Source organism: Pseudonaja textilis, chromosome 11 (assembly GCF_049901715.1).
Source record: "Pseudonaja textilis isolate UNSWEBS1 chromosome 11, rPseTex1.2, whole genome shotgun sequence".
NCBI classification, from domain to species: domain Eukaryota; kingdom Metazoa; phylum Chordata; class Lepidosauria; order Squamata; family Elapidae; genus Pseudonaja; species Pseudonaja textilis.
Window position 1 is genome coordinate 19,753,048 of NC_142000.1, and position 22,293 is coordinate 19,775,340.

The 22,293-nt window shown below is 41.1% G+C and overlaps 1 protein-coding gene across 1 annotated transcript in view; it reads left to right on the forward strand.

Moving 5' to 3' along the window:
• Positions 1–22,293, forward strand: part of CDH13 (cadherin 13) — a 394,527-nt gene that overhangs the window by 243,762 nt on the left and 128,472 nt on the right. The gene's annotated exons all lie outside the window — the stretch shown is intronic.

The window sequence follows — 22,293 nt, forward strand, 5'->3', positions numbered from 1 at the left end:
CAATGAATTTTAGAAAGGTGTTCACAATGGGAAATGTGTTTTATTTCAAGCTTGCAAGCAAAGAACCTTTTGTTGAAAGTCCCAAGTTGGATCCTATTGGAAGAGACAATGCTGTTCATGGTTGGTCTCAAAATTTAACCATTGAAGCTTTATGTTGAGATTGGAATATCCCATTAACATTTTGAGGTTTGAACTGTATTGATATGTTTTAATAATAAGAACATTCCGTAGTAATGACCTCATTAGTCTGCAACAACACATTCAATTTTTTGTAAGATAGCTCCTTTATTTCTATGCTGTGTCATGTTTTATCCACAGGAGTTCTGGTTTTAACGTTAGAGCTTCCCATCCCTGCTGTTCCTCCTTCTATTGTTGTCTTTTCGACTGGCCTTTCAGAGTCCGTAAGCAAGGAAATGGGCAAGAATTAACAAAGCCTTATTTTATTTTATTTTCTGATGAATACCAAAGATTGGGTTGATGGTACAAGAGCAGGAAAGTCATCGGAAGCATTTGGGAAGTTAACTTCGGAAAGGTGTAGTTGCAGGGTGAAGTAGCACCACTTGTGACAGCTCCTTTGCAAAGCCTTGGGTTTCTGCAGATGGCAATAAATCACAAATACAGAAAGTAATATCGGTAGATCATGCAAAACAACTGATTAACTGCCTCCCCCATTTTATCACATACCAAGTGGAAGGAAATTTTAGCAGGACAGATGGTCTGAGGCCTTCCTTCTCTTCTGAAATGGGTCTTTGTCCTTTTCAAACAGGTATTTGTTTTTCTTAATTAGGGAAGGATCTGCAAACATGAAAGTAAGACCAAACTTTTCCCTTAAGTAGAAACAGCTGAAATCCACCCCGCCCATCTACCCACTCATCCAGTCACCAGGAGACACTGAGTTCTAGTCCCGCCTCGGGCATGAAAGTCGTCTGGGTGACTTTGGACCAATCATCTGGAGACAGTGACTTATAGTCCCACCTTAGGCATAAAAGATTGCTAGGTGACATTTGGCCAATCACCAGGAGATATTGAGTTCTAGTCCCGTCTCGGGCATGAAAGTCGTCTGGGTGACTTTGGACCAATCATCTGGAGACAGTGACTTCTAGTCCCACCTTAGGCATAAAAGATTGCTAGGTGACATTCGGCCAATCACCAGGAGACATTGAGTTCTAGTCCCGCCTCGGGAATGAAAGTCGGCTGAGTGACTTTGGACCACAGTCTCTCTCTGGCCCAAAATCAGAGAGGAAGGAAGGAAGGAAGGGAGGGAGGGAGGGAGGGAGGAGGGGCAGAAGGAGAAAGGAGGGAGGGAGGGAGGGAGGAGGGCAGGGAAGGGAAGGGTGAAACAGAAGGACCACTGAAACGGACTTCTTCCTCTCCTGTTCCTGCATTCAATGGATGTATATCAGCCGATTTATACTCTTTGTTTTTTTTTACAGTTTGGGGTGTACATATATATGCATGCCTATTTAAGGTGGATTTGGGGTCCCCCCTCAATTCTCTCCCTGTTTGAAGGCTTTCTCTCTCTCTCTCTCTTCTGCATGTCCCATTCCATCTTCCTCGTGATCGCCAATGGTGTATAGGGCCACTTAAGCTTTCAAATGACTAAAATTGCATTCAATTTGCTGAGCCCGGCAGGATCCCTTCTTGTCTATGACCTGTGATTCGAACAACCTGCAGGAAACCACGGGAGTTTTTCTTAAGAGCTTTCTGTAGCTGGCAGATAAAATAGACAGGGTTTTTTTTTTTTCCTTCCCCCTCCCTGTCCCCATGCGGTGTTCCTGCAGCAACCCAACACACCAGCAGCTCGTTTTGTGTCTTTGTGCTAAGTACATACATAAATATCTCCTTGAATGCATATCTATTATTTCTCCAACACAGCAAACATCGATCCCTTCCTAATCTTTCAGCAGGGTATCTACATAGTACATGGGGTCAAAGGCAGTGGTGGGATTCATTTTTTTTTTACTACCAGTTCTGTGGGCGTGGCTTGGTGGACGTGGCGTGGGTTGGTGGACGTGGCTTGATGGGCATGGCAGGGGAACATTACTGTAAAATCCCCATTCTGTCCCCACCCCACTAGCCTGCTTTCCAGCTCCATTCTCCTGTGCAGGGCAACCAAAGAAGACCCAGCCAATCAGCTGGGATTCAATGGGAGGAAGAGGATAGATGAGGGTGGGGCCAGTCAGAGGTGGGATTTGCCAGTTTTCCAAACGACTCAACATTTCTGCTACTGGTTCTCCAGAACCTGTCAGAACCTGCTGAATACCACCTCTGGTCAAAGGATCTCAAATCAATAATGGATTAAAGATTTCCTAGGGTTGGGCAGGTAGATTCCTCTTGGTTGAATCTAATACAGGTAATTCTCCACTTACGACCGCAAGGTAGCCCAAAATTTCTCTGGCTAAGTGAGACATTTGTGAAGTGAGTTTTGCCCTGTTCTGTGACCTTTCTTGCCACAGTTGTTAAGTGAATCACTGCAACTGTTAAAGTTAGCAATACGGTCGTTCCGTGAATCTGGCTTTCCTTGTTGACATGGATGGTCGGGAGGTCGCAAAAGGGGATCACGTGACCTTGGGACACAGTCATAAGTATGAACCAGTGGCCAAGCATCTGACTTTTGCTCACATGATCGTGGGGCTATTGCAGTAGTCGTAAGCATGAAAAATGGTCATAAATCAATGTTTTCCAGTGCTGTTTTTCAGTGCACGTAACTTTGAATGATCACGGTTGTAAGTCAAGGACTATGTCAACTTATAAAACTTTCCTGTGCCTGTTTTAATAGTTGCCATTAAAAAAAAAAAGGTGGGGGGGAGGAAGGAAATCTGGAAAAGCAGTTGAAAGCAAAAGTACATTCCAATTCTTTGTCTTTAAAAGATTGTAACTAAAATACCAGAGCTTTTGCCCGTGAATATATTTAATTGGAGAACGTGAATGATGACACGCAGCCTGTGAAGGTGCTCAATTGGAGAATCTGATTTATGACATACCTGGGGGGAAACAGGGTCACAGGGGACTGAAAATGACATAGGCCAGAGTTGGCTTCATACAGGGCAGTGCCAGTAATGTCACCTTTAATGAACCCTTTAAAGTTTTTTGAAGTTTGGCTCGAGAATCATGATTTAATTAGGGCGACTGCTGGAATCCTGACAGACTACGTGTAAACCAGTTTTGGGCTGGCACAGACAGAAAACAGTTACAGTTTTGGTTTTTCCCACCCGGCTCCTTTCAATGCAATGGTTTTATTCCACCTTGAGCAGCTCAATCACGCAGGGAAGGTTGAAGAAATAGATCTCATAAAATTTCCTTCTTCTTCAACCTAGATGGCCCCTCTATCAAAAACGCCTGCAGGTATTATTTTGTAATTTGTCATGTTTCTATAATCCTGCCCCATGAAACAATAGAGAAAGGGATGGAATTTTGATTTTTAAGCCCCTTGAATTTAAAAACTTCCCCCAGCCCCAAAACACCTGTTCTTAGTCGTATGTGCCTTGCCATTTTTATTCCCCAAAAACAAAACAAAAATGCAGTATCAGTTTAACAATCCTCAAAAGAGAGTCACAATCCTTTAAATATATATATTTCTAGTGGTTCAGAATTCATTCTCTGCTAAAATATACAGCTGGTTCCCGTTATTCGCCAATTCCTTATTTATGAATTTGCTTACACTGTAAAATTTATTTATACCCCCAAAGTCAATACTTGCAGTGGTTCATGGACAAGCAAAGCGGTGGAAACTGTGAGTTCACTCAACATGTATGTTGAAGTTTCACTGTTCTCTAATTCAGTGTTTTCAGCAACTTTACAGAACATTAACTACTGTGAATAATGAGAATGGACTGTCCATATTTTAAAAACGGTTCTCAGTTTTCATGCAGACATTTTTAAACACATTAGCCAAGCGATTCAGATGGTGGATGAAATGCATTTAAGTTGGGGAGTAGCTATTTGACGTGCTGGTTCACCCCTAATTTTTTGGAACATTAAAAATTCAAGTACATTTAGCACCTAGAAAATCTCCATCCTCGTTCTACATTTGAATTAATGAGCCACTCCACTTTTTAATGTTACCTTTGGTGCAATTTCTCAAAATGCACGTTATTCCTAAACATTGCAGACTAAACGCTCACGGTAATGGTATGTATAATATTCTGCCTGTAGAGTTTCCTGTAAATAAGCTCCACCCTCCTTGATCAGAGAGAAAACCTTATAATGATAGTTACAAGTAAATTACAGGCGTGCAATTAGACTATTGCTAGTTCTAATGATCTTAAATTAAAATTATGAATAAATACATTCAGGGCAACATCAAAAACAATTTTGTTTGTGTGCCGTATACTTCAGCAAGAATTAAATCAGTGGAAGCTCTTTTGATGTTTCTTCATAAAGACAGCAAATAAGGAGTTGTTGCAAAATGTTTACATAAAATCAAGGGCTGGTTTTGATACGATGTGCAAAGGAAATAATCCAAATTAAATCTCAACTGGGAATACTTTGGAGTTTGGTATTTGAGTTGGCACTAATTCCAATGTTTCACTCTGAAGCAGGCTGACTTGGAAATGTCTATTTTTTTTAAAAAAATAGACTTTTTTTAAAAAAAGCAAAGGGTAGTTGTAGCATCAGCCATAGTTTGGACTAGTTGATATGGAACCTTGATTGGGATGTCATCATTATATCCAACTGCTTTAGTTTAGTGGTTTCATTTATCCAGTGGTGGAAAATTTTAAAACTAAGCAAGGGATGGTCAGAAATGAGCACTTGTTTCACCCTCCTCCTCCTGAAAAGCATACCTCCTTCATTCTCAGTGTGCTTAAAAAGAAATTAATACAAGGGTCAAATGAAATTAAGGCTTAAATTGAAGCTTAAATGAAAAAATGGTTGCAGGAATTGGGTATGTCTATTTGAATGAAAAGAAGGACATGATAGCAGCCTTCCAATATCTCAGGGGCTGCCCCAAAGAAGAGGGAGTCAAGCTATTCTCCAAAACACCTGAAGTAGCAGGACAAGAAGCAATGGGTGAAAACTAATCAAAAAGAGAAGCAACTTAGAACTAAGGAGATATTTCCTGACAGTGAAAACAATTCATCAGCAGAACAATTTGCCTCCAGAAGTTGTAAATGCTCCAACACTGGAAGTTTTAAAGAAAAGGCTGGATAACTATTTGTCTGAAATTGTATAGGGTTTCCTGCCTAAGTAGGGGGTTAGACTAGAAGACCTCCAAGGTCCCCCTATTATTCTGTTAAATTAGAAATCAGGACAATCAAAGCGAAAGTGATATTGCGGCTTTTCATTGCCGAATGGTGTTTCCTATGCAACCTATTTTCTCATCCTAAAAACAACCCAAACAATAATGTTTGGGGAATCTATTTTTATTAGACTGTTGGTGTGTTAATTAAGGGAGAGGAAGGACGCATGTTTCTTAATTAAAGTACAAATGAATTTTTAAGGAAGCTTGGAAGATCCCCCACTGGGCAGTAAAGATTGTTCGGCTTCAACAAGCAAGAATAATTCTGTACCAGTTTACAGGGAGATGGTTATTTATGCGATGCCATTCCAGAAGGGAGTTTTATCATCATTTCTAAAGCATCTTTTTGTGTGGCTTTTAAAGTTCAGGGTTGGCTTTAAGCTAGCTGAGGAAAGGTGAAGGGCAAAATATTTGCCAGTGAAATAAACAGATTCAACAGTGAAGTGGAAAATGAATGAATGTTTTCCACTTTGGCGTGTGATGAAATTTGCTGTAGTTTTTCCACCCCCACAAAATGAAAATCTCATTATTTTACTCACAGATTATTTTAAGGCTTTATTTTTTTAAAAGAAAAACAAAAAAAAATGTTTTAGAATATTATGCCATTTCCCATAACACAGTCTAGAACATTCTTCAATTTGAACAGTTGTTGTTCAGGCATCAATCAAAGTATAACTATCAGTTGAATTTCTCAACTTTTTTTACCTTGTACTTAATAGGAAAATGTTCAAGAACTTTTAAAATCCATTCTTCTATCTTTATATTTATTCTGCTTTTAATCTATCCGCAATTAATGTCCCCTTTGTGCCTTATTTAAACATTTTAAAGCATAATTGCAAGTAAAACCACAAGAAATGTATTCAAATAGAAATATATATATATATTCATAAATTGGAGAGAACAAGCCCAAACACTGTGGAGGAAAAGAGGTAATTAGAAAGTAGCAATTGTTCTTAATTCATACATTTTTATTCCGAGGAATTCATGGTGGAATATACAACTCCTTCTCAGTTTACCCACACTCACACACACACACACACACACACACACACAGACCCATGATGTTTTAAGAAATAATAAGTGTCTTAATGCCAACCAGCCAATTCTGCATCTGGTAGATGAAATGATTTCATTCCTGTTCAAAGATATATGTACTATATAAGTGCCAAATTATCTAGGAAAGGTAAAGGAAGGAGATGGAATTCACTCAAGCCATTTTTTATTTAGAATACTCTTTGAAACCCAACCTCAGAGGCTGGACAAAGAGTTTGTTGGGAAAACTAAACTGGAAAATACATGATACTGACTGGATATAAACAAAGAGCAAACCCCACACCCTTCTAGCATTGATGATGTTACCTAGTTGGGTCATGAAATGTCTGCAAGAAAACAATCCAGCTCAGAGAGTCCCAAGGACTTTACAGTCCTCCTCCTCCTCCTCCTCCTCCTCCTCCTCCTCCTCCTCCTCCTCCTCCTCCTCCTCCTCCTCCTCCTCCCCTCTGTAAACCCCACTCCCTTCTCGCACTGATGATGTTACATAGTTGGGTGATGCAACATTTGCAAGAAAACAGACAAGCTCAGAGAGCATCCTTGATTTATTCAGTCTCCTCCTCCTCCCCCTGCAAAACCCATTCCCTTTTAGAGCTTCTACTTGGGTCATGAAACATCTGCAAGATGTTCCATAGTTCAACCAAGCTCAGAATCACAGTTCAACCCTGAGCTGCAAATATTTTATTCTGTTGGAAAATAGATGCCACTGTGGATGCAACCCACCAAGCCACAATAATTCCTAGCGATGGAGATCAATCCGAGCTGACAGACAAAGTGCCCCAGTTGTCGCATGTCGAGTGGAGCATCCCATTTGAACTTCTACTGTTGTTCCAGGTGTCAGTTAACCAGCCCTATTGATGTTGTCAGGCACATCACGATGTCCTTTGCACAAGTTACTAAGCAACCTCATTGATGTGATATCCTCATGATGTATGTGGTACCAGTTGCCCAAGAGATACAAACCACTGCTATGCAAACAGTAAAAAAAAAATGTAGCAGTATCTGGTTTTCTGAAGGAGAAGCATTGAAATCAACCTGTAGGTATAATAATATGTGGCTCATGAACTCCAGTTTTACATATTCATCATTTTTGGAGTGCTATGAGATGCCAACTTTTAGCCTCCCAAAGGATCAAGACTAAAGCCTAAAACAGCTTAAATTGATTAGTCAAGTGCCTGTACTACAAAGCAACCTCCCCCCATCACCCAAAATTGCATGCGCATAAGAGACAGATTTTTAAAAAGCATTTATTTTAATAAAAGTCTGCATTACAAGAAATGCTTGTTCAACAGAATTTGGAAACCTAATACTGCAAAAATTTGCAGTTTTTTTTTTTTTTAGAAAAAATATTAAAAGCCCTCCAGCAATTCTCTCGTTGCTTCTGGGACATTTTTGTGCAATAGATGGTAGATTGCTTCTTGATGTAGCAAATCAATACATCTTTATTTGAAGAAAGTTTTAAAATGTAATCAAGAAGCTTTAGCAAACAGGATTTACTATTTTCTTTGCGGGGTAAATATCAACCTATCTCTTGGCAGTGAGGTGGGCTTTGAAAATTTAAAGCACGGGGCCCAGAAAATATATATAAATATATATTTACTGGTACATCTTATAGTTTGATTGGCATGTGGGGAAATATATAATGAGTTTCCTGGGAAAGGATGGGCATCAAATCCTATGGGTAAATTGCTAGCTAGCTAGCGAGCTGCATTCAATGGATTCATATTTAAGCTGGACCTTCAAAAACAGAAGTGGCCTGTTTCAGAAATTTATAAATAACAATAGCGCCTTGGGGAACTTTACTGGGAGAAGGCATGAAAAATGAATGTGTTTTTTTTTTTTTACTTCGACATAAAGTTTCTTTTTTGCATTTCACTGGGTTTGTTCCCAAACCCCTTGTAGATCTTACTTATTCTAGTTTATTAAAAATGCAGCTTTGATTCCTCCCTTCCTGCTTAATGCATTGGCTACAGCACAATTGTCATTTAGTGTTTCACTTTTCTAATTTATTTTTTATATACCATTCTTGGTTATTTGAATTTTTTTTAAAGTGGGGGGGCTAATATTTATAAAGAGTATTTTAGGCCAGCATACATATCAGCTGCTTACTTTATAATGAAATGCATACAAATATGGATAGCCTCTGGGGGAGAAAATGTCTTTTGCGTTTCAAAAAATGCAAACCGGTGCAGAAACGGAATGCAGTGGACTTGGAGAAATGAACCCAATTCAGAAATAGATTGGTGCAGTCCTAATTCCTTTGAATACGTGAACTTTTATTTTTCAACAATTACGGCAAAGATACAGTGAACTGCACAGCGAACTTACATAAGCACGAAGGAAGAGCAGGCTTATTAAGAAGGGCCTAAGGAAAAAAAGGGACGTGGTGGCTCCGTGGCTAAGAGGCTGAGCTTGTCAATCAGAAAGGTCAGCAGTTCCATGGTTCGAATCCCTAGCACCGCATAAAGGAGTGAGCTCCCGTTCCTTGTCCCAGCTTCTGCCAACCTAGCAGTTCGAAAGCATGTAAAAAAACGCAAGTAGAAAAATAGGGACCCCTTTGGTGGGAAGAGATCAGAGTTCTGTGTGCCTTTGAAGGCGTTTAGTCCTGCTGAGCACGCGACCACGGAGACGTCTTCGGACAGCGCTGGCTCTCCGGCTTTGTAGCGGAGATGAGCACTGCCCCCTAGAGCCAGAAACGACTAGCATGCATGTGCGAGGGGAACCTTTACCTTTACTTTTAAAAAATCCAAATAAATCTATTTACAGGTAATCCTTGACTTATGACCACAGCGGAGGCCAAAATTTCTGTTGCTAAGCGAGACAGTTGTGAAATGAATTTTGTCCCATTTTACAGACCTGTCTTGCTGTTGTTGTTTTTTAAGTGAATCCCTAAAGTTGTTAAGTCAGGTTGTTAAGCAAATCTGGCTTTCCCGTTGTATTCGCTTGTCAGAAGGTCTCAAAAGAAGATCCCATGACACAGGAACACTGTATTGTCATAAATACGAGCCTCTGAATTTTGATCATGTGACCAGGGGGATGCTGCATGTGTTGTAAGTCTGGAAAATGGTCATAAGTCACTTTTTTCAGTGCCATTATAACTTTAACTAGTCAATAAATGAACTGTTGTAAGTCAAGGACTACCTGCATTGTAGTGTGTATGTGTATTTGTGCATTTGGGGCCCAGTGGAAGCTAAAAACTAGACCCATTTCTTCTTTCCTTCCAGAAGAAATACCTTTTCTTCTTTGTTTGTGCTTTTCAAGTAGCTGGGAAATTATACGTTGTCATCCCAGTTATTAGTAGTTGATCAGATACTAATCTCACAAGAGCCGGGATGAATGGCTGGACAGCACAGCTATCAAAGTGCTTATTTCCTGGCATTTATCCTCTGACTTCCATCCCGAGCTGTTTCTGTCTCCAATTTGGCTGCCTTAATTTGTCTTTTTTTTTTTTCTCTCCCTGTTAAGAAAAAAGCAAGCATTAAAACCGTGCCAATATTTCACAGGTTTTAATTGCACAGTCTCCTTCCCATTTCTCCAGCCTTTATATCCAGGAGAAAAGATTCACAAATAAAATGATTGCGCAGGGGCGCCACCCTTTCGCCATCCCTTTCCATGAAAAATACACTTTTATGTCCTGCTTCTCTGCCCTCCCTCCTCCTCCTCCTCCTCCTCCTTGGTTTCATGACAGCTGCTTGTGATCCTGTACTCACGATTAAAGCACAACCACTGTAATTATTGATTTGAGCAACAGCAAAACTAAGTGCAATATCAGACGTCTATCAAAGCTCTCAAATTTAATTGTCCTCAGGCCTGGATCTAGCAACGCTGTCTCTTTTTAGCCCTACAGCCTCCTGGTTTTTAGGCACAGTATACGCAAGATCCATGAATGAATCTATCATGCCTTTGTTGGAATCTGATTCTGAGGAGGAGGTCAAACAGCTGACAGGGAGTGGGAGTGTGGCTCCGGTGGCTGTGGAGGAAACTGGGGAAGGGCACAGTCCGGCTGTGTATTCAGAGGAAGACCCAGGCCCACCCCCTCTTCATCATAGGGCATGCAGGGAGGAACGGATAAGGGAGCAACATGGGTTACAGGGGAGAAAAAGGCCCTGATTACCTTCATTGGCTGCAGCTGGGAAAACAGGATAAAGAGGGTGTTTGTGCACAGAACCTTACTGGAAGCAAAGCATACATTATCTTTGTTTGTCACATCTTATCCGGGTTCTGGCATCCTCCCAATTGTGTGTGCTTCGTTAACTTTTGAAGTCTGCAATTCCTTATCCTGCCCTGTCTCGTTAATTGCCGCAGCGTGGATTGTGTTGGTTTTTATTTATAATTTATATGTACTTCGAGTTCGGACTAAATTTCTTCCCTTTAAAAACTGTTCTTGGGAGAGTTTTTTCTCCAGCCGATGATAACTGGACGTTGGGGGACAAGCTGGAGGAATTAAAGGGACTTTACCTACTTTTGTGACTTTGTTGCTTTTGTGCTACACCCGGGTCATCACAGAATCTCTACAGCCATTCAGACACCTCAGGAAGCTCTCAAGCCGAAGGGTTTTTTTGTTTTGTTTTTTTCATGAGAGGAGGAAAGTTCCTTTCTCCCATGTTGGCATATTCCAAGGATGCCTGGCTTTTCTTGCTTAGTCTGGATTATGGGAGGGAAGGTTATAACATGGTCTGGATGAAACCATATCCACATTCAAAGTTTGTGGGATCCTGGATGCTCTCTGAGCTCGGTTGTTTTCTTGCAAACGTTTTGTGACCCAACTAGGTAACAACATCAGTGCTAGAAGGGGTTTATTCTCTACCAATTACCAAGTAAGACAATCAAACAATAAATCAAGAGACCATCAAGAACACTTCCACCAATATTGACAGGGCAAGTCATCATATATAAACAGAAAAAAAAGTCTTTTCCCCTCCAGCATTGATGATGTTACCTAGCTGGGTCATGAAATGTCCACAAGAAAACAACTAAGCTCAGAGAGCACCAAGGACCCCGCAGCCCTCTTCTTCTTCCTCTGCACAAACCCCACTCTCTTCTAGCACTGATGATGTTCCCTAGTTGGGTCATGAAACATCTTCAAGAAAGCCACCAAACTCAGAGAGCAACAAGAACCCTACAGTTCAACCCTGAGTATTCTCCTCTATATTAAAGTTGTGTTCTCACACACACTCCCAAGTTTGGTTTGTCGTGCAAAGGAAATGTAACCCAAATTGGACACCACCCATTGCTTCAAACGCCCCAGATGCTCTGTCTGTGCATACAAAACCTAAGCTAATGAAAAGCCTGCTCCTTAACCCTAAACCATCATTTGGTGTGTCATCTCAATTAATCACTTACCTGTGAGAGAACGAAGAATGGAAATCTTGTATTTTAACCAGTTGTCTTCAATGCAGAAGTCACGAGAAATATTCTAAAAGGGGTAAATTCAAAGGGAAGCAATCTCTTTGATTTTTGTTTTTACTGATTTACAATCCTTTGAAAAATTACTAAACGTACCTTGCAGGTTTTGGCTTTTGAGACAATCTGGAAAATGGTTGACCAGGTAGGGCTTAGTTCCACCAAAACTCTGTTGTACATTTTCTTTATTGGAGTAAAAGGAAAGTAAAAGGAAAAAAAAAAAACAATGTTTGATGCTGTTCTGCTGCCCTGGGACTTTTTGAAATTAGCATACAAGCTAAAACTGCTGATTGGGGTTTATTTCCAGTGTCATTATAGAATTAAAAAAAGCTTGAACATTCAGGAATCTTGAAAAGGGGGGAAGAAACTAACTTGCCTCCCAAACAATGGGTGAGCAACCCATAAAGTGGCTCAGCCATGAGACAGCCCTGGATCTTGTCTGAGAGTGTCAAAGGATTACTATTAAAGTGACTTACTGCTACGGACTAAGCTTTTATTTTAATATCCTACATTATGTGTAGGAAAGTATCTTTATGTGCTAGTTTAATTGTGGGATGGGCATTCCGTACTCAATTTAAAAGCAGTAATGCTTTGTTAAAATAATCCAGGTTTTGACAAGCCAAGGACCATTCAGAACCTTGGAGAGGGCAACGCAGGAAATTTGCATGCTAGTTCTTCTAGCAAAAGAAGAACAGTTGAGTTTGTTTTTAAGTTGAGTTGAGTGAAGGTTGAGGCCTTAAGACAGGGATGTGCAACCTTGGCACCGTTAAGATCTGTGGATTTCAATTCCCAGAATTCTCCAGCCAGCTTGGTTAGCTGGGGAATTCTGGGAGTTGAAGTCCACAGGTCCTAAAGTTGCCCAACACAACCCTGCCTTAAGAAAGTCTAAAGTTGACCAGGGTTGCACGTCCTTGCCTTAAGAAGGTCTGATTATGTAGCACCGCTATTCCGACAGGATGTTGACTTTAGTTTGGAAGTCTTCGTCTCCCACATAGCCGTAAGGAATTCATGCTGTCTATGAGATTAGGACTATATCTCCATGGAGAAGGTGTTGGAGTTCAACCTGATGATCTCCCTCCCTGTGGATCATTGGACTTCTTCAGACCATTTCTCATCCTCTGCTCCTGGGAACCCGGTATTCTTAAGTTGATAGAATTCAGTCAGGTGTTAAAACATTGCATGGGTTTCTGTGCGGTGTTTACACATCCAAGTTGCAGAGATGGTTATCTTCTTTTCATGCTTACAAACACGCTCATGTATTAAGAATTAGGGTGTTATGTTATTACCTCTGTGAACATTCCCGTGCAGCATTGCTGGAGATATTAACAAAGTCACAGGTTATGCATTTGCGCTTTGATGTAATAACAGAAGCCTGGATGAAAAATGATGGTTCCTACAAGCCAAATGGGAGGTGGCCCAGCCATGCTCAGGTCCCATACAAATGAGAAGTTATTTCCTGCCAAATTGTGTTTGAATATTTTGTTCCCTTTTGGCATATTGAGAGATTTTTTTTGGGGGGGGGGTCTTTCTTATTTATTCCTTTCCTTTCTAACTTCAGGTAATGAGAAGTTTAGATATGGTTATTACATAAAGCGCAGAATACAGGACAGAAACATGAAAAATAAGCCCTTGTTTGGCAAGTTTAGGGCACCATGTATAAGTTAAAAATCAACATAAAATCTAAGATACTCTTCAATTTCATGCTATGTTGAGGTAGCTATATTATATTTAAAGGCTTGGAGTCATCCTGGTGAATGGGCCATGTGAATTCTGCTCATAAATCTAGCCTCAGAACAGCACTGGGCCTTAGCTGGTCCAACTCCATTTCCCCAAAATACCCCATTGACCCACGTTGGTGGAATACGCACCAATCAGAGTCCCTAGGCAAGAGTATCATCATGATGCAGACCAAGATGAAGGCAAGATGTAACTATAGCAAGCTTGAGAAGAGTACGCCAAAAGCATTTGCAAACATTTGGCAGCAAACTTACAGTACTACTTGAAAAGTTGCAGCAAAGGATATTTAAGATGCAGAATGGTCTAATGTAAGAAGCTTCCACAAAGAAGAGAAGGTCAACCTATTCTCCACCGGAAGTCAGGACAAGAAGCAATGGATGGAAACTTATCAAGGAGGGAACCAACCTAGAACTAAGGAGAAATTTCCTGACAATTAGAACAGTGGAACAATTTGCCTCCAGAAGTTGTGAGTGCTACACACTGGAGGTTTTTAAGAAGAGACTGGATAACCATTTGTCTGAAGTGGTGTAGGGTTTCCTGCCTAGGCAGGGGGTTGGACTAGAAGACCTCCAAGGTCCCTTCCCACTCTGTTATTCTGTTTATTCTGTTAATCTATTTGCCTTGTGCATCCTACTAGGAATGGTACTGTATGTCATCCGTGATCTCTTCCACAAAAGGAATTTGGATTTGTAAGGAAAATGTGTCTGTTTAACAGGGTTTTGAGTGGTTAAATGTATTTTACAAAGTGTAATTGGCATCTTCTCGCTGCCAATTTAAGAATCTCGATTCTGGCAGATCAGTATATAACGAAGAATAACCAAGGCAACCACCATGTCTTCCTGAAGCAGCCAGGGAGCTCCTGCAAGAAGTCCTAAGCAAGCCAAGATGAAGTCTGTATTGTGATCAATCGACAAATGAGATTCAAGTATTTGTATGCAAATTAAAACAGAAAAATCACACTGCAATTGTTCTGTTCAACTTTCCTAATCAACTTGCATTTTGTTCAACCCAGAAATCCAATTTCAAGTTTCGACTGCAAGCACAACCTATATGTTGCACCTGGCCTTATATTTTAACCAATAATTTCTCAGCAGTGTGATAATTGGAAGATAAATGGAAGCTAATGTGTTTCTTCAGCGGCTTCCCTGAGCATTAAACTTAAATAAAAGAGTCCAGTGAGGTGAAACTCTTTTCCTTCGAATACCCATTAACTAGTCTTATATAAAGTCTGTCTTGAGAGAATGATAGAGAAAAGTATTTTACAATCTCGGATTGCTTAATGCAACCAACGTTGGTGGGTTTGCTTCACTCTTTCTTTCTTTCTTTCTTTCTTTCTTTCTTTCTTTCTTTCTTCCTTCCTTCCTTCCTTCCTTCCTTCCTTCCTTCCTTCCTTCCTTCCTTTATTTCTCCCTATTCTCCTATCCCTTCTTTCCTTCCTTTTCTCTCTATTCTACTTTTCCTTTCTTCCTTTTCCCTCTATTCTTCTATTCCTTCCCTCCTTCCTCTCTATTCTTTTATCCCTTCCTTCCTTTTCTCTCTATTCTCCTTTCCTTCCTTCCTTCCTTTCTCTCTTCTCCTTTCCTTCCTTTCTCTCTATTCTTTTATCCCTTCCTTCCTTTTCTCTCTATTCTCCTTTCCTTTCCTTTCCTTTCCTTTCCTTTCCTTTTCCTTTCCTTTCTTTTTCCTTTTATCCTTTCCTTCCTTCCTTCCTTCTTCCTTCTTTTCTCTATTCTCTTTCCTTCCTTCCTTTTCTCTCTTTCTTTTATCCCTTCCTTCCTTTTCTCTCTATTCTCTTTCCTTTCCTTTCCTTTCCTTTCCTTCCTTCCTTCCTTCCTTCCTTCCTTCCTTCCTTCCTTCCTTCCTTCCTTCCTTCCTTCCTTCCTTCCTTTTCCCTCTATTCTCCTTTCCCTTCCTTTCTTTTCTCTATTTTCCTATTCCTCCCTTCCCCTTCCTTTTCTCTGTATCTCTGTATTTTCTCTATCCCTTCCCTCTTTTCTCTCTATTCTCCAATTTCTTCCTTCCTCCCTTTTCTCTCTATTCTCCTATCCCTCCCTCCTTCTCTTCCTTCCTCCTTTCCTTCCTCACAAATAAGAACAAATTGTCACAGTGATTCCCTGTTGGTTGTGTCTTTCAAAATTGGCTCGTTCAATCTTACTAGGGACTCACTGGGGCATTAAAAACCTATGGCAAACTATTCTTATAATGATCCACACCTACCACCCCACAAAAAAACCTTGATGTTAAAACCTGTTGATTCTGGACCAAGTTCAGATCTTGGTTCTTAAGTGATGCCTCAGTCATGCTGCTTTTGAACTGAAACAAATGTACCTAGCCTTGATCTGTCTTTGATCAATGAAACTCTAAAGGCTCCTTTTAACTTTTGCTTAATTGAATGTTTGGTGCTCTCATTTATCTGTTTTTTCTGCCTTTTTGTTTCTCCACAGCCTCCTTTTCTGTTGTAATCCCCAGTGGATTTCCAGAAATTTGCATTTCTATTGGCAAAGCTATTGGTGTTAAACCTGCTATACAGACCAGCGAGTTTGCTTTTATTCTCCCCGCCCCCATTGGAAAATAAACAGTTTTTATTGTTTACTGTGTTAATTCCTTTCAAAGTTTACATCAGAATGTCCTATTAACATCTCCTCCAGTGAAAAATGGAAGAGGAAGAGAACGAGTGATAATACTAATGATGAGATTCTACAGGAATAATAAGCGAGGGGCTGCAAAATTTGGAACAACAGATGTCATTGATTTAGGAAAGGTGGAATAATGGAGTATAATACTATGGAGATAGATGATATTTCGGCAAGAAAACATCTGCAAGAAAACCACCAAGCTCAGAGAGCACCAAGGCTTCTAGAGTCCTCCTCCTCCTCCTCCTCTTCCTCCTCCTCCTCTTCCTCCTCCTCCTCTTCCTCCTCCAAAAAATCCACTCTCTTCTAGCACTGATGATGTTACCTAGATAGGTCATGAAATGTCTGCAAGAAAACCACCAAGCTCAGAGACCATCAAAGATTCCACACTCCTCTTCCTCCTCCTCCACCTCCTCTTCCTCCTCCTCTTCCTCCTCCTCCTCCTCCTCCTCCTCCTCCTCCTCCTCTTCTTCCTCCTCCCAAACCACACTCTCTTCTAGCACTCATGATATTACCTAGAAGGGTCATTAAACCTCTGCAAGAAAACCGCCAAGCCCCTCATTTCAACCCCGAGCTACAAATATTCCTCCCAGCTTCCATTTGACCCCTGTTTGTTCTAACCTAGTTTTCTTGTTTTCAGCAGTTCTTTGAAGCTCAGAGAATTTATTTTCAGTCCTGTTTTACTGAGCTCATTTAAAGATGCCCAAGACTGAATACAAGGAATCCTGGATCAAATCAAAGCTGATCTAATCCAGCCCATCGCACCTACTGTCCCTAACCAGATGTCCCAGGACCAAATGCTGGCTTAGATGGACTTTGTTGCCTCTGTTTTATAACGCTGCCTCTGCCTGACGTTTTATATTCAGAAATAATTTAGGGAGGGAGGAATTGCTGTCAAAGTTAGCGAGAGAGCAGTGTTATAATATCCTTGACAAAAGACCAGGAACAAGGAACTATTGTAAAGCGAGACCTTGGTGTTTTTTTCAAGCCAATCAACCAAGCCTCCCCTAAAAGGGCTTAAACTGATTTGCTAGGCTTGTATTCACCATCATCTTCTTTTGATGACCCCCATAAATCCCTTCCGGGTTGGAGTCAGGGGAATTGAATGGAGCTGAATGTTTACTGGCTGGATGCCCTTCCTGTCACCAATGCGGAGTTTTGTTCAGTAGATATATTCTCATTGTGCCCAGAGAGAGAAATACCTGCCTCTACCTAGGATCGAACTCACAGCCTCCTGATTGTGAGGCAAGAGCTCCACCTCTGGGTCACCGCCTCACTGCGGTTTTTACTAGGCTGGTATCGAAAACCTAACATCTGGAAAGCTTATGCAAGCTCAGAAGCTCTTTCTGCCACCACTGTTTAAAGTAGAAGAAGCTGCATTAGACCAGACCGGATCATCTAATTAAATATAATTGACAAACTGCTCTTCAGAATTTCAAGCAAAGGTCTTAATTAGCTCTACTGGATAAAGCTTTTTTTTACTTCTATTTATGTACAGCCTGCTCAGTCCTGAAATAACCAGCCCATGGTGGATTAAAAAAATAAAAACCCTCTTCGGTTATACTGAAAGAATACGAGAAGCAGACCATCGAAAATGGCAATAGGAAGTTGATATACAATGAGGCACCCAGCTAGGGGCTAGCAGTTGCTCCCTCCAGATCAATTGCTTTGCATGGGCTGATACCTATGTCCAAAACTATTTTAGCTCTATCTGCAGAAACCAAGGATGGTGTATTGACACCTGATGTCTCCACATTTCTACCATTAAAAGAACCCCGCTTCATTCTTTTGTTTAAGCATCAAAGCATGAAATCAACCGGAAAGGGTCTGGAAGCTACAAAACTCTCGGACAGTTATACCTTCCCTCAGCATGAAAAATGACCGTATTTATGACTCCTTCGGTTTACTTGCCTGAATGACCCAGGGACGTGTCCACAAATTCAACTAAGTGGATTCAGTTTGGCGAGTCTTTGAGGTTCCTTTTCAATTCAGCAATTTAGGTCACTCTGCACAGTGATCCCAGCCTAAAGCTACACCTGGATTTAACCATGTTAAAACTCAATCCTGAATGAATTTGACAATCATCTCCTATCCATTCTGCTTCTCTTGGGCCTTTTAATTTTCCTTCCTTTCCTTGTTACTCAGGACAGTACAGTGTCTCAAGCCAAAAGCACTGGTTCGAGACCCCAGTGCTGAGTGACGGAGTAAGTTCCCATCCTCACCTCCGCTCTGGCCAACCTAATGGTTTGAAAGATGCGAATGCGAGTAGATAAATAGGTATGACTTTGTTGGGACATTAATAGTGCTCTATGCCATCATGCTAGCCACATGACATGTTGGCTCAATGGCCTTGAAACAGAGATGAACACGAACCTCCTTATAGTTGGCAACAACTAACAAAGTAAAATCCACAGGGAATGTTTTACCTTTTTTTGTTTCTCAGATGTTTTAGCTAAGCAGGATTGTGTAGTTCTTCAACACACTTCCCCTCAAACACACACACACACACACACACACACACACACACACACGTATATTTAAAAAAAATAGCATCCTGCTTAATAACCCTGGGTTTCTTCTGAGAATTAAGTTTCATAGAGAATAATTGGAAAGCGACTCGAAAGCAGTAACAAATCAGGTTCATTACAGCCACATCTTAATGAAGTTCTTAATGACATATTAAATGTAGTCTCTTCAAGCTTTGAGAGAAGCAGTCGTGAATTCATTACAAAGGATTGTATGGTCCATTATCCGGAAGGCTTAAGCCATTTAATCTCCCTCTGAATCATATTCTCATTGTTTTTTGAGGGAAAGGCCACTTATTTGTAATAAGGGTGAGAAATGTTGCCCATTCTGGTTGGTTTTATATATATATATATAAATATAAAACATTGCAAGAGACCCATTCAGAGCCTCTGAGGGTTGGGATGTTCATTTCCCATTTAAATTGAAGAAAGCCCTTCCATCTATTTGGAAAGGTAAATATATTCATTAAGATCAAAATGAAGATCTCGAGACCCAAACTAATTTCAAAATGCCCTTTAGTTTAAAAAGGAGAAAAATAAAACCGGCAAAACACGATGGTACCTCTTGAGAAAGGGCTTTTTTTTGTCACCAGTTAATTTTATGAAGTTGCTACAGGGTGTCATGTTTCCATCCTCCCTAATTGTCTGAAAGCATCTTGGGAAGGAAAAAAAACAACCCTAATTTGGGTCTCTAAACCTGGAAAGTTGATTGACTTCTGATAAGGAATGAAATCTTAATTTTCCCAAAGGGTCCGTGGAAATGTTCAGGGTTGGTTGAAGCGTTTGGTGAAGGAGCTGGTGTGGGATGTTAGGAAAGGCCAGTACATTCTTCCTTGAAGACAGTCCTTGACTTAAGACCACAATTGGGCCGGAAGTTTATGTTGCTAAGTGAGACAATTGTAAAGGGAATTTTGCCTCATTTTCCTACAGCCTTCCTTCCTTCCTTCCTTCCTTCCTTCCTTCCTTCCTTCCTTCCTTCCTTCCTTCCTTCCTTCTTTCTGCTAATTTTAGTTCTCGGTTCCCCAAATATTTGCTAAAATGATTGACATTCACTGCCACTGACATAGACAAAAGTTCAGCTCAGGGTTGAACAGTGAGGTCCTTGTTGCTCTTTGACCTTGTGGACGTTTCATTACCCAACTAGGTAATATCATCAGCCTGGGGTACAGTGGTGGTATTCTACTGGTTCGGCCCGGTTCTGCCAAGCCGGTAGCGCCAATGAGCAGCAGAGACTGAATAGTTCTCTCTGCTGCTCTGCTGTTGGGCCCATCTGCCTGCCTGGGCTTCCATACTCACCTTTATTCTCTGCTTTTGAAGCGCAGCTGCTTTGTGTGGCACAGCAGTTGCTGCACAGCAGCTGCTGAAGCGACAGGGAGAGTGCAGGCTCGCACGAAGTGAATTGGAACATCTCTGTGCCCGTGCAAAGTGCACATTTGGCACATACGCGCATGCAAAGTGTGTGCTCGTATGCAAAGCATGCCCACCAAGCCACACCCACCAAACCAGTGGTAAAAATCTTTGAATCCCACCACTGGTGGGTTAGTGTAAGGTTTGTTCTCTATTGATGCACAGTAGCTTGGCAGTTTTTGTGGCCTACCAGTGGTGATCACACACACACACACACACAACACTGGCAGGACAAACCGTTTTGTATAAACAGGGAGGAAGCCCCACTCTCACTAGCAATGATGGCGCTCCCTAGTTGGGTAATAAAATGTCTGCAAGTGAAGAACCAAGTTCAGAGAGGACCAAGGACTCCATCAACAAAGGTCTTCCATTTGCTCTCTTCACTATTCCTGAAATGAAATGTATCCCCTTTTACTGTCCTAAAAGAGGACTCCTTACACATCTGCATGCAAAACAAGGAGTGTTCTCCGTATTGTTAAAGCACCGTATTTTGCATTCGACTTAGCAACCTCCGGGGTCTTTGATGCCTGTAAACAGTAGATCAGAGACACCAGGAAAAAGTGGGTTTTCTTTTATTTCTATACTTGGAGAGGTGAGTTTTGATTCTGCCTACATGGAAATGGAGCTTCCTGCTTGCTCACCTCCACCTTTTTTCTTGTATGCTGCGAAGGGAGCCTTGGCAAAATCAATCACAAGGCAATCTCTACACAAAACTCGGTTAATACTAAATGGGATTTTGTGGACTTAATTCCGGAGTTACCCCCTTTTTTGATTTTCCATTTCTTTTCTGGGGTTGAATTGACACTTGCACCTGCCAAATTGTTAATGGGATTTGGTGTGTCTGTCTTTCGGGGATTTGTAAACAGACAAAGTTCAGCAATATCCAAATTATCGTGAAAGACTAAAACTGAGTGACATTTTATTCATTGCTTTCACTGCCATGAAGCCTCAACCAACTAAGTCCTGAGAAAAGGTATTTCAGGGTGTGAGATTACCCTTCTAGGCTTCTTCAATTAGCCTCGAGAGAATTCAGGTATGTCCACATGATAAGAATCCACAAGCAAGCTTTGTTCCATAACATCTACGAAGATTCTCCACCTCCTCCTCCTCCTCCTCCTCCTCCTCCTCCTCCTCCTCCTCCTCCTCCTCCTCCTCCTCCTCCTCTTCTTCTTCTTCTTCTTCTTCTTCTTCTTCTTCTTCTTCTTCTTCTTCTTCTTCTTCTTCTTCTTCTTCTTCTTCTTCTTCTTCTTCTTCTTCTTCTTCTTCTTCTTCTTCTTCTTCTTCTTCTTCTTCTTCTTCTTCCCTTCTTCCCCTTCCTCCTCCTCCTCCTCCTCCCTTTTTTCTTCTTTAAACTGCCAGAAAGAGACCACCTTCTTGGCTTTGTCATTGGCTAAAATAAAGTAATTATCAGTACATGTTTCTGGAAATAGTTGACATATGGGCTGGGCTCTGCACCTCTCCACAATCACACACAGTATAATATTACAGTATCTGCTAACAGACTTCACTTAAGTGTATTGGTTTTACACTTAGACACTCCAACCCTCAGCCTACTCAGGGTTCGCCAAGTAGTATGAGAGGGTTAGATCCAAAACCATATTCTTCTTTAATGTTATTCCTTACTCAAAGGTCTCCTTCCTCCATCTTTTAATTCAATTTTGTTCTTGTGTACCTTCTGGAATGTTCGTTTTGGCTATAAAGCTGTTCCTAGATCTAAGTCAGCGGGCTTGGGGCATACATCCATTCAGAAGACGTCAAAGATCATTCTCTTGCTTATCCTCTCTGTGGCTTCTGCTAAGGATGATAACCTAAAGCATGGGGAAACAGCTAGCAGTTCAGCAGTGTCTGGTGGTCCAAAAGACAGTGAGCCATATTTGTCTAAGGATGCTGGGAACTGCAGTTCAACCGCATCTGGAGGCCCATAGGATGCCTGCCCTGATCATGAAGGTCTAACTTTTGTTTATTTTCTGTGAAGAACGGTAGCATCTGGGGTATAACTTTATGTCATCGGTTGATGGATGGGCTCCTTCGCTTGTATTGGTTTTCTCAGAAACAGAGATGCTTGATCTCATCAAGGAGGAAATACCAAGGCACTCCTCCATCAATTTTTATTTGGTCACAGACGAGCAGCTATGAGGCTTCTCACTTATCAACAGAATGCACACTGGGAAGGACAAAGGCTGAGTCGTTAGGTCCGTCCACTCTATTTGACTCCATTCCATATTTTTAGCACTACGTTTGAAACAGCTTCTATACAGTACATGGAAAACCTCAAGGCTGTGCAGCAGGCACATCGGCA